At 37.7% G+C, this 13,592-nt stretch overlaps 1 protein-coding gene across 1 annotated transcript in view; it reads right to left on the reverse strand.

Moving 5' to 3' along the window:
* Positions 1 to 1,169: 1,169 nt before the first annotated feature.
* Positions 1,170 to 13,592, reverse strand: part of LOC138917344 (uncharacterized) — a 382,587-nt gene continuing 370,164 nt past the window's right edge. Inside the window, exon 6 of the mRNA XM_070233354.1 lies at positions 1,170 to 1,210. The gene's annotated coding sequence lies outside the window, so the exon portion shown is untranslated. The remainder of the gene's footprint in view (positions 1,211 to 13,592) is intronic.

Here is a 13,592-nt window from a genome sequence, read left to right on the forward strand (position 1 = left end):
TCGGTTTTATAAAAATGATCCAGTTACTTAACCTCTTTCCCTCCCTGTTTCTCACATGGAGATAATTAATAATCCTTGCCTTCTAGGGTTCTTATGATGCTTGGATAAAATACTCACATAAAGCCCGAAATGAAGCATTTGGCACATAGTAAATGCTCAATAAGGGTTATTAATATTGCCGTGATTGACTGATAAAATGCATAATGACAAAAAGCTGGTATACATACATTATCACTTTGAAATGAATTTATTTTCCATTAATCACAGTGGCATCTGCATGCATATGAAAAATAGTAGCATATATATTTGTCAGGCATTCTTTATTCAGTCCACCAACAATACCTGGTGCTCAGGGAGCTCTGTCTTCCTCACTGCCTCCAAGGGCTTTGAGATCTAAGGTGAAGAGGGTAGGGAGAGGCAAGGTCATTACTCCAATTCAAGACATTAGGCTGGAATTATGTTTCTGCTCCTAAACTAGCTGCAGTCCTCTCTTGAAGGAAAGAAAGCAAGGGTAGAGGTGGAAGAGGGAGAATGAAGGGAGAAGAAAAGAAAGTGTTCTTGGGCAAGTCACTGGTCAGGTATAAGCCTATAAAGTGAGGATTTCAGATTCGATCAGTGGCTTCAAGTGCTTCAAGGAGCCCTGTGGTTTCACAGAGGATCCAGGGGGACCACTTAGGGGTGGGGACCACTCAGGGTTAGGGACCAAGGGACAGGCCAAGTGGGTGGCTTTCAGACCCAGTCTTGCTTTAGAGAGAAACACAGCTTTTATGGAGGCTCCACACAATGTTTCCTGGATAAAAATGCTTTAAACTGCTTCCCAAGTGTTTGAAAGAATGAGGCTACATCGTCTTCAAAGCAGCGTTTCTCAAACTTGGGTGCATGTTGGAATCACTCCAAGGAGCTAAGAAAACATTGAGGCATGAGACTTCGCTCAGATTGATTTTATCAGTCTTGGTTTCAGCCTGGACATCCAGATGTACAAATGCCTCTCCCTTGATTTGGTCTTGAAAATATTAGCCAAGACAAGGCCAAGGTTACCTACCAGTCTGCCCTCAGTCTATTTGATGCAGAGATCTCATGAAGCATAAGGAAATAAAAATTCAATCCCATAAGGAGCGGAATTTCAAGAGAGTTCAGATAGTTAACGAACGCCAGTGAGGTTTACTTACTTTCTTGAAGACTTGATTTCTAATTATATTCCTTCATGGAGCTAGTAAAAGAAAGTGTAAATACAGTTTTAAAAGAGTTATATAAAACCAACGTCCATATAAAAAACCTGATCACAGCCTGGATTCCCAGACACAGTCAATAAGAGAACTGAAGTCCTGCTTTTGCCATAAAGAAAAAATTAATTTTTGGTTTACTTCACTGTGACAGTTCCTTTACAAGATTATTTATATGTGAGCAAGAAGGAAACATTCCAGCTCGCAGAGTGAATAGAAAGGTGTAGTCAAGGAGGGCATCCTGAACACAGTTTGAAACATTTGGCCAAGACAAAACAGCCACTTAGCTAGGATCGCCTAGGAGACATTAACTGACATAAACATATGTTCACTTGTGTTTATATCAAGTGAGATTTAATATCTTTGGAAAATGGAAATTATACCATTTTCCTTCCCCTACTTTTGCTAATCAAAACCCACCAACATCATTTTTTAAGAGAGATCTCCTCACACATTTTTGGTGACTCGCAGAAGAGAAGCAGACCCAGAGAATTTGTAACTTTGAAAAGGATATGTATCAACTGGGCCAAGGATATTTTGGTTGCCCTTTCCTTAACAAGCCATTATCTAAGTCAGTGCTATCCAACAGAAATATAATGTGAGATACATATTTTATTTTAAATTTTCAAGCAGCCAGGTTAAAAAGTAAAAAGGCAAAATTAGTTTTAATAACATATTTTAACCTGTCATATCAAAATATTACCATTTCAGCATATAATCACTATCTAGTGAATTAAAAATAGGTGAACTGTGTGGTATGTGAATTATATCTCAATAAAACTATTAAAGTTATTGGTATAAAGAAGAATGTAAAACATTTCTAAGTCTTGAAAATCTTGTGTATTTTATGCTTACAGCACATCTCAATTTAGACTTGTGACATACATTTCAAGTGTTTGATTGCCACACGTGGCCAGTGGCTACTGTATGGCTATGTGATTACATGATTCGTGTATACAATAATGACTTATGTGAAAGCACTATCGTGCATTAGGCTATCTCATTTTTAGCCCACCTCTCTATCTCATGACGTTCTCAGTAAATATATTTGAAATTGTCAGGACTTTATCCCCTCATCTTCTGTGTCACTCATGGAGGGAAAGAGAGAGGAAAGAGGAGAAAGCAGGAATTTCTTTTCTCTCTCTCTCAGCCTCTCTCTCTGGCTCTCCTTCTTTCTCTTAACCATCTGTTCCCATTGGCTGCCCTTGATGTATCTAGATTTATATTACCGTGTTACTGAATGGTTTACGTTTTTCTCTGTTCTTAGTTTACAAGCAGAGTAATGAAATGCTTTATGTTTTTCATTTCAAAAACTGTTTACCTACTGAAGGCATCATATTTTTCTATTCCAGATATGTTAAGAGACGTTGAGGTATGGAAGTTTTCAACCACTGGGCTACGTAAAATTAGGCCACTTACTTGAGTTTCAGAGAGTCTTTCCAGTTCCTCACTGTGTCACAAAAGAAACTTAAAGACCAGTGAGAGCGTTTCAGGAAAAAGAGAGAATAATTAATGACCTATCTTTCAGGAAGCAAAACAAATTCATTATTAGGAAAAGCAAAATCTCTGCATGGAACTGCCTCTTCTGTCAAAATCAGGGATTTTAAGACTCAAACAGATAACACCAGCCTGAGGATCACTGTGGGGAAACCACACACCCTCCCCTTATGAAATCCTACGTCCTCACAATATTTCACACCTTCCACAGGCAATGTTAATTCAATGACAAATCAATGCATATTTATTAAGCTCTATATTATGTACGTAACACTGTGCTGAAGATAAACCATCAAACAAGACAAACGTCATCCTGTCCATTAAGGAAAACTGCAGTCCAGTAGGAAATTATTACTGTAATTTAGGGTTTGATGTACATTATGATGTAGAAGGATTAGGGCACGTTGGCTACATATCAAGGGGATGGAACCAGCCCAGTGTAGGGGGTTAATGAAGACCACTCATAGCATAAGCTGAGCCTTAACAAGTGTACCAGAGTTCCCTAAATGAGGAGCAAGTGTATGGGTGGGAGGGTAGAGAAGCATCCCAAATGGTGGGCTAGCATTGGTAAAGCCTGCAGCTGCGGGTGTGATGGTTCAGAGGAACCAAAAGGAGTCACAAAAGAGGGGACAGACAGAATGCGGGGCAGTGTGGTGGCAGGGATGTAACCCTGAAGACAGGGAAGAGCCCTGTAAACCACGATACAGCCTTTGGCCTTGACCCTGATTCTAACAGGAAGCTACTGAAGGGCTTTTGACAGAGAAAAGATCCAATTAGCTCTGCCATTAAAAGATCACTCTAGCCGCAGTGTGGAGAACAAATGAGAGAACAGGGATGGTTGCATGAAGACCACTTAGGTGCACGGGGCCCAGTTAGGAAGCTAAAAAGGCCCTTGTTTTCAAGGCCTAAGCTCAGGTGGTAACTGGCTCCTAAGTGAAGGGAGCCTGCCAAGACATCGCGTTTTGTCCACAGACCATTGTGAAAATTAGGCAATTGCATCTAAAAATCTGCATTTGCAGCATCTCGTGAAAGATAGCCTTGGAAGCTGCAGGCTCACTTATGTATCCAAAAAGAACCAGCTGGAGCTGAGTAGCACTAGCCTCTTTCAGGCAGGGCCTGGGACCCCCAAGTTCTTCAAGGTCCCGACCTTGTCATGCCACTGCATTTCTGGCCGGTTCACTAGCCCCTCTAGATGCTGTAGTACTTTGCCTCCGCTGGAGAACCGTCTAGTGATCAAACTCAAGATGGGGAGGAGTTGAAAGGGCCTGTGCTGCAAGGACTCAACTGGCGAGCAGCCCATCACTAGAGCTGACCAAGACTGGGCGAGGAGAGCTGAGGAGCCTCGTGGGCTCTGGCGTCCTGAGATGAGCTGAGAGGCTTGATTCGAGATGATGCAAGAAAGCAGCTGAACAATAACATCTAGAACATGATTAGGCATGTTTATTACCGTACACTCCAGGTTTAACTTGAAAGACCATGGTCCAGTTATATCAATGGGAGTCCACTTTAAGCTGCTTCAAATAAAGACCTTTGATTTTATGGGGGGAAGAAAAGAGATGTACTGGTAAGACAGATAAAAATATAGATGTCTAACAGCTGCCAGGACCACTCAGCTTCTTCTCCTGATTGGACAGACGTTTTAGTCTCTTGAGGCTGGACAGAAACTTTTACATTCTTTGAAATAAGACAAGCCAGAAGTCATCTCAGTTTCTGGGTACTATGTTTGTGCATGGTCTGTGCGACAGAGCAGCCATTCCAGCAAAAGAAAAAACAAAGTTTATGATTATGGGTTTTATGAAAGCGAAAGTGACACCATTTCCTAGACCCAGGTATGAAATAAATAGGCATTTTCTCCCTAAACCTTTCTTTTTATTTCATTCAAGCATATGTTTGGCATTAAGATAAAAGGTTTACAAAAGATCTAAGAAAGAGATGAGGCTCAGTAAATCATTTAACCTGGCAATAGTTCCTTGTGAATTGTATTTCCTTTAACATCTGAATGTAACTACATTAAAAGACAGTAGAATTTCTCCCGGTTATTTTTTGGACAACTTGCAAATTGCAACATCAACAGATTTTGTAGGAGATTTAAGTTTTTCCCTTCTAGCCATTCATTTACTAATCTTTCTCCTCCTGTGTTCTCCTCTCTAATTTCCTGTCTCTGCATGATAAAGACAGTCAGTAACTTTTTTAAGTTAAATCATTAATTCAAAAAGTATCTTGAGAATTTACTACATACCAGGCTGGTGCAAAGAAAGCTTGCTTTCTAGTAGGGGAGTGAAGCAAGCAATTAACAATTCCCGATTTAAAAGATGTTGTTATTGCTGTAAAAGAAGTATGCTGTGGAAACACAGACAAGTCAGAGACAAATCAGACGTTGAGAGAGTCAGGGAAACTTTCATGAGACAATAGCGATTTTTTAGAAAAAAAGTTATCTAAAATTTGGCAATCAAGAGTGAAATGTGTTCTTTCAACGTTAAGACTTGGACATTGTTCACCAAGCTCATCCTAGGATTAGTTAACCCTCTCGGAGAATTCAGCGTTTGACTTTGCTGTTTACTAAGACACTGCTTGCTAACATGTAGACGAATGACTTGGAGAAAAGATCATTTCATGGTTACAGTTTCATTCCTCTGGAAGGCTAACCCGTTTTGTCTCAAATTCAAATTCATTTCCAAACAAATTTTGTGGTGGACCACAGATAAGCTGTTCCTTGAAATACTCTTTGATCTAGCTTTTCTATCTTCCTATTATTCTCATCCATTAATAAGTTGAATAAAACCTTTGACGCATTTTCATTCTATATTTGGATGAGAGTCATGTTCATACTTTTTTGAATATTATACTTTGACAAAGTGAGTCCTTAAGGATCAGTAGGCATCTGTCTGGAAGTCAAGGGGGATTCCTTCTTTTAAATGTTTTCTCTCAAAGAACTCAAGTACTGAGCAAAAAATAGAACAGTATGTTGAAATACAATAGTTCACTTCCTCACTCTCCCCAACACGGCTTCCCGAAAGCAGTTGATCATATTTAACTGGCTCTGTGCTTAATTCTCCAGTGGTGATCTCACTAACTCTCATGAGGCTTATATCAATCTCTCATAATTGACCTTTTTAGGATATTATCTATTAACTCTCTCTATGAAATATGAAGATTTAGCTTATTCTTCCTCCCAACTTTATTTTATTCTTCTGTGGTTATATTTGTAACTTTAATGTATCTAAACTGTTGTCTTGTTTCATTAACCTCAGGGGAAAAAAAATCTCATTTCCCATTTTGTTAAAGATATTCATGCCTCCATCTTTTCTTCAGTTCTCCTTCCCTTGACTCTGTGTCTACCAATACCTGTCAACCTTGCCCTCACTTTCATTGTCATGGTTTATAATATTTTGTTAACTTGCTTGTGTGTTTGCTTTATAGATTGATTTATAGGTTGAAAAGAGAGTTTATTATGACTGTATAAAGTGTTCATTGGAGAGCCAGGTAGTATACTACGATGGCATTTATTTCTCTTTGGATTCAATGTCATAACCCCTAAACCACAGAAGTCAAATGGATTCTTTTTGTTGTTATGATTCTTATCATAACATGGTTCCTTACATAGGTGGTGGTTGTTCTTGTCGAGTCTGTGGTTTCTAACTCTCTGTTCACTTTTTCTGGTTTTTAGTGAAGACACACATGCTTTCTTCACAGCACATCACTTGGTTCCCTGGCAAAAGTCTCTCCATTGGTAGCAATCTGCACCATTTTTCTCCTTGAAGATAATCCTTCTTAGCGTCCTTGGACTTCTCTAAATTTGACCAAACACTTTCTAGACCTGTTGAACAGCTGTTATCTTCAGCTTTTTGGAGGAGCTCTTCATTAATTTCATCGCTTCTTGGTATCTTTAAGAATTATTTCTTGAATTGCATTCTCAGTTTGCAGGAATATATTCAGAAAGGGTGTATGAAAGGAGTAGATAGTTGATGCTTTAAAAAGCTTTTATCTTGGTCTCACTTAGAGTTTGGCTTAGAAATGAATTCTAGGCTCAAAATAGTTTTTCCTCAGAAGACACAAGAAACTGTTCCACTGTCTTCTTTACTCTACTGTTATTGATGACAAGTTTGATACCAGTTTAAAAATAACTTCTTTTTGTAGGTTTCCTTTCCTCCCTCTTCTAGAAGGTTTTAAGATCCTTTTATTCTTAGAATTTTGAAAATGGAAGGTGGTGCGTCAGGAACCTTGTTTACTTCCCATTTATGTCAGTTGGCACCTATTGTATAAATTCAACCTATTGGCTCCCTTGAATATTTTGAAATTTCTATGATAAATCCACCCACTCCCCAAATTATCTGGTATCTCTGGAGGTCCTTTTAATGAGACAAAGGACCCCTGCATTCATCTACTATATTTGACTCTTTTTATTTCTACTAAATATTCTCTTTTCTGTGTCTTAGGAGATTTATACTTTTTCAGTCCTTTCATTAATTAAAAAAATACTTAATTTACAAGAGCTATTTCTCATCCTCTAATTGTTCCTTTTTTTATACTGTTCTGTACTTGTTTTATGGATAGATTATCTTTTTTACTATTATCAAGGATACTGATAAGAAGGTTTTAAACATACTCTTCTGTCCCTGATATTATCTATTTTTGCAACAGTTTCACATCATTCATCAGTATTATTTGTCTTTCATGATTATGTTTTTCTCTCCCATGCAACTGGTTTTCTTCATAAATCTGATTGTCATTTTTCATTTGAGAATGAGGGAGTGAGGGGCCGGCCCCATGGCCTAGTGGTTAAGTTCAGTGTGCTCTGCTTTGGCGGCCTGGGTTTGGTTCCCGGACTTGGACCTACACCACTTGTTGACGACCATGCTGTTGTGGTGACCCACATACAAAATAGAGGAAGATTGGCATCAATGTTAGCTCAGGGCAAATCTTCTTCAAGCAAAAAGAGGAAGATTGGGAACAGATGTTAGCTCAGGGCAAATCTTCCTCAGGGAAAAAAAAATGAGTGAAAGTTTTACTTATTAAGATGTAGAAGAACATGAATAAATCTGACTCTTCTACAACTGTAAGAACCAGCCAGATAAACCCAACACATAACTTTCTTTAAAGACATTGAAGAGTTGTTGATTCAAAGGAATCTAAAAGAATCAAACTCCAGAGGATGATTTCAGACTTAAGGGCAGTTGCTGAGGTTGGAGGTAAGGTGGGCAGAGCGACAAGCTGGCCTGAGAAGGACAACATTTGCTTAGACCAGGGGATATCGGTCAAATTTTTGATGAACCTGTAAGCTATTGTGTTGGACTGAAACTAGAAAAGCCCAAAACGCAAAAGTTAATTCTACAGTACTAAGAGTAAAAGTTAGAGTCATAACTCAGGAGAACATCATTGTGATTTTGAGTCAGGCAAAGATTTCTTAGGAAAGAGACAAAAAGCACAGATCATAAAATGAAAATGTGAATAAATTGGACTTCATCAAAATATAAACTTCCTGCCCTTCAGGAGTTCATTAAGACAATCAAAGTCAAGTAACAGACTGGAAGAACCTATTTGCAATATATAAAAGAAACAGAACTTATATCCAGAAAACTTAGAGCTCCTACAACTCAATAATTAAAAAGACAACACAATAAAAAAGTGGGGTACAAAACTTAAACAGACTCTACAAAAGATATACCAATGACCAACAAGCATAAGCTGAAGTGCTTAACATTATTAGCCAACAGTGAAATGCAAATTAAAACAAGAAGAGATATCATTTCACACCGATTAGAATGGTTAAAACTAAGAAGGCTAATAACAATTGTTAGCAGAGGATAGAACAATTGGAACTGGATCTCTCATACATTACTCATGACAGTATAAAGTGGGAATGAACTGCATTGGAGACCATTTGGTGGTTCCCTATTAAAAAAATACGTACTACCTCATGACTCAGAAATTCCACTCCTTGATACTTACCCCAAAGAAATTAAAGTCCACATAGAGATTTGTTCACAAATATTTTAATGGTCTGATTCTTAATATTCCCAAACTGGAAACAGCCCAGATGTCCAGCAAATAGAGAATGAACAAAAAATTATGATATATTCATACAATGATATTGGTAATAAATAGTGAATGAGGTACTAATACACACAGGAACATGGATACGTCTCAAAACCATCATACGGAATGGAAGAAATTTGAGACAACAGAATCTATCATGTGAGACCATTTATAAGAAGCATTAAAAGAGACAGAATGCTGTTTGTCTCGCATGCAAGAGGGAAACATTAAAACTGACTGAAGTTTCTAGTGCTGGAACTTTCTAAATTTTGATTGTGCCAGTGGTTACAGGAATATATACATTTCTCAAAATTCAAACTAGACACTTAAAATCTATTATCTCAGGAAAGTTGATTATAAAAATGAATGGGGAGAGTGAGTTAACTATTTTATTGTAGGTGAAAGTTCCTCTGCTGTTTTCAGTGTAGTCATCTTACATAAGGCTTCAGACATAGACCCACCCATATTTGAGGCAAAATTCATGTATAGTCAAAGTGACCCTTGAAATGCCAGCAGAAAAGTGTCTAGTATTTCACAATAAATATATCACAAAGTCTTTCTCTAGAGCAGAAATCAAACTGAACAGAACAGGAAATAATTACTTTATGTATTTTTAATCTATTTTACACTAAACATCCTTAAATAGTCAAACTGCATTCAATACAGTGAGATGGTCACACTATGAAAAGCAGGAAGGAACAGAGACCTACTAAATTAGTGAATCTATTTCTCCCATCTCACTGTCAGTCTGGAATATGTTCCCACTGAGGAGAATGACAGATACTTAAATTATTTTTCTCAATGTTCTTATCAATCATATATGGTTGAATGAGATACATTAAATGTACATACTATATAACACTTTTTTATTCAGGTCTATCTTACCACTAGGGTCCACTTATGAATATGATGGCTGCCTGGCTGGAGATCCTGTGGGTATGATAGAGCTAGAACACTGGCTGACTTTCTTCCAGGATGGCCAAGCAGGAAACTAATCTCAAGCTTGGGATGCCTTTGAAAGGCATAAGGGAAAAGATCTTAGGTGGACACCCATCCAACTGGACAGCTCACATTCTTCCCTTAGGAAACTCACTCAATGTCTTCAGAAAAGAGCCTTCCAGTTTGCTTTACCTGGGGGTAAAATGCTCTTCTCAGCTCTGTTAATGAGAAGCAATGGAGAAGAGAAGAAGCATCATTCACACCACAGGCAGATTTTTAATTAACCCTTTCCTTTTGCTCTTTTCCTCCTTTAGGCCCACACTTTCTCATATTTCCCAATTTTAGAGCCTCTATTCAGTGGTTTTCTCTGCTGTCTTTACTGAGCTACACTTTATAAATAAGAAAATTTATGTTTCCTTCATATATCTTGCAAAGATGTTTTGAAATATTATCTACTGCTTATCCCTCTCCCATTCTTTTCACTATTTGTAGTTTAACCAAAAAATATAGAGAAGGAAGTAACTCAAACATTTGCTTGAGTTAAATCCTACAGATTCAAGTAAAATCTCATATATCAATGTCTCGAATATCATTAAATGCCAAAAATTACTTTTGGTTGTTATTTATGTTTATAATCTCTCCTATTGGTCATGCCCTTGCTTATATGGAAACTTGGCCTGTCTTCCTATTTTATGGGTGTATTTTATCTCCTAGAGGAGAATGAGATTAGAGTCACAAACTACTTAAAATTAGGGTCACAATGCCTTATACATCACTCAGAAAGGCTTCCTAACTTTTAACCCATAGGTGGAGTTAAGTGGATCCAAACACATCCTGAAATTGTGTATAGACTATATGTATTTACATGTGGTCATCCTTTTCTGAGAAGAAATTCTGTGATTTCATTATAGAAACTGATAGAATGTAATGTGATTGAAAGAAGACGTCAGAAAATTAGTGACCACAATGAATGGATTATATTTCTGTTTCTGAGGAAGGGAACTTTTATCAGCTTTATTATGGTTATAAATCAATTTTTCATCAGACTTTTCTATATTCTTTGTTAGACCAATAGTAATGATATCAAAATATTATTTGTAGATAAGACACCAGTTGTCAGAAATCAGAATTAAGAAGTCTCTGCCATTGAATCTAGCCTTCAGGAGTTTAAAGTATTTTGAAAATGCTCTGTTAAAAGAATAAGTGTTTTAAAACCCGAGAAATCTCCAGAGACATTAACATTGATTGGTACAAAATTCAAACTATAGAAACAGCTCTTCATACATCCCACATGTGTTAAAATGTTGCAGAAGTGCTTCTTGGCTTCTGAAGTCTAATGGATCAAGTCTGGTAGCTTACTAACTTTCCCAAAATTCTAATATAAAACTCATAATCTCTCACGAAAGGAATTATGCTTTGGAGAGAAAGAAGGTAAGGGGTACCTAAATGTATTCATTTTGAAAGCAATCAGGTTCTGATCTTGGAAAGAATAACTGGAAGCTCTGGAAAGAAAATCTTCCCGTCCAGAAATGGCAAGTAGGTCTTCCCTTCCATGCTAATATCGATTATTTCCTGGAGTGATGTGTTGGGAGGATTCTAGGACTCCTGAGCTGGGATTGATTAGTGATGTCTGCCAAGGGCACAGGAAATGAGGGAGGTAGCACATCTGCTAGGTGTGTGCTAGTCAGAGTGATGAGAACTTACTAAGGGCTGCAAAGCACAGTGCAGTATAGGAAAGAAAGATAATAAGGGTAGATAATGTAGCTAAGAGGAAAATAAGGAAAGAAGACCTCTAAAATAGATTATTGTATCTATGGGAAAATCGGGACAAGCAAATAGAAACCAAAAACAAAATCAAGACAACCAAAAATAAAATTAAAAAATCCAAAAGGAATCAATAAACCAGGCAAAAATGACCTACCTGTCTTTTAAATGAAATCCATTTTGCAATATATTTAAGCCCCCTCTCCCCATTCCAATGTCTGTTGAGCACCTACTTTTTGCCAGGCAGAGCTGGGAAATAGAAGACACATTCATAAAAATGAGAATGTCTGTCTTGAAGAGCTTGTGTTCCCCTGAAGGAGACTGACTTATAAATACAATTAGAATGACCTCTCTTTATAATAAGTGTTATAATGCAAGTTTGAAAAAATTACAGTGAAGTCAAAAGGGAAGAAGTGACATATGGCTCAGAGGAGTCCCAGAAGGCTTTCAGTGAATTGGATCCTAAAAGATGAGGGATTTTTCAAAGTTTTTTAAGGGGGTGGGTAGGGAGGTGGGTAGGGATGGGCACTAGAGGCCAAGGACCTGCAGGCGCAAAGACGTGGTGACATAAAAGGACCTGGCATATTTCTGGAAAACTGGAGAAGTTCACTGCAGCTGTGGCCAGGATGGGAGTAGGGAGAGGGCAGGGAAACAGCAGAAAGAGATGATCCAAAAAGATAGAAAGGAAGGGGAAGATCGTGTGTTACACAGCAAGGTCTTTGGACACTTCTTCAGGCTGTGAGATGGTATAGCTTTCAAAGTGTTTTCACATTTATTCCCATTTGATGCTCAAAACAAATATACGGCATGGTCTTAGATTAACTCTGCAATCCAGGCTAAATATGAGGAAAATCCTGGCGTGAACATTTGAAAAAGTCACAGAATAGAAATGGCACAGTGGGGGAGGGCTTAGCAGCAAAGCAAAGGCCAAAAATAAGCAAGTTGACAATCTTTCTGAGACAATTTGTAGGTGTGAATTTCCAGTGTCTAGATTTTTAACCTATGTTATATTTGCCTGGTTATGAAAACAATATATGTCAAATGGCAGGAAAAGTTAAAATGGCCATTTTGTCATTGTCATTGGTGGTGGTAGTGATGAGGAGTATGTGTGTGTTTTAACCTGGCAAATAAGACCTAAATCTGTACAAGATTTTGAAGACAGCAATAACTCAGATTTTGTTAGTTTCAAAGGCCTTGGGTAAAATTCAGCCCTAGTAAACAAACAGACTGCAAAACATAATGCTCAAGGGGAGAAACACAAATCTTTTTCAGTAACTGTCAAAAGGAATCTATTGCTAAAAAGATAGCTGTTTGAATTAGAAACAAAAAATAAAGACAAAAAAGGTGCTACCACATTGAGAAGCAGAATCAAAGAATATTAAAGCAGGTACCCTTCAGTAGGTACGTCTTAGCACAAGATAAAACATCCTGTGAGTGCAGTGGGGCCCATTACCTGCATTTTAAGGGCCCAACTCAAAGATCAGAGAGTTTCCTATTCTACCATGGTGGCTTTAAGAAAGTTACTTCACCACTCTGTTCCTCAGTTTCCGCATCTGTAAAATAGCCTTATAAGAGCCACTCTTGGATGTAGAAAGAAAAAAAGGAGACTTCTAAAATATAGAAAGGGAAAAATTAGACTATACCCCAAATAAGAGTTTCTGAATGGTGGTCTAACATCTCACAGTATAAAGTACTAAAATTCAACAAGAAGTCTTCAATGGAATTTTTATAATTTCTTTAACTCATCAGTTTGGACCTTTATATTCCATGTTTGAATTGATCTTTACAGGTAATTGTCAAACATGTCCAGAGAATGTGACTGTATCACCATTAATTACTAGCTTATTTGAAATTAAAAGAAACTTACTATTTGCTGAAATCTAGGATATTCTCAGGCTTATATGATCCAAACTCCCATTTTACATAGAAGGAATTGAAATCCCAGAGTGGAGAGTGTCATGTGGATATCAAGTGGCACGTGTGGTAGAACCTGTGGCTCATGAGAAGTGCTCAGCATATACTAATTGAACAAAGAAACAAAAAGCCAGCTGTGGAAAGCGACACTGGATTCCCTAGCAAGATTCTTCTCCTTTCACAAGAAAGTGGTTCTGCTCATGCTTTCATGTTTGACAC

Source organism: Equus caballus, chromosome 14 (genome assembly GCF_041296265.1).
Source record: "Equus caballus isolate H_3958 breed thoroughbred chromosome 14, TB-T2T, whole genome shotgun sequence".
NCBI lineage: Eukaryota > Metazoa > Chordata > Mammalia > Perissodactyla > Equidae > Equus > Equus caballus.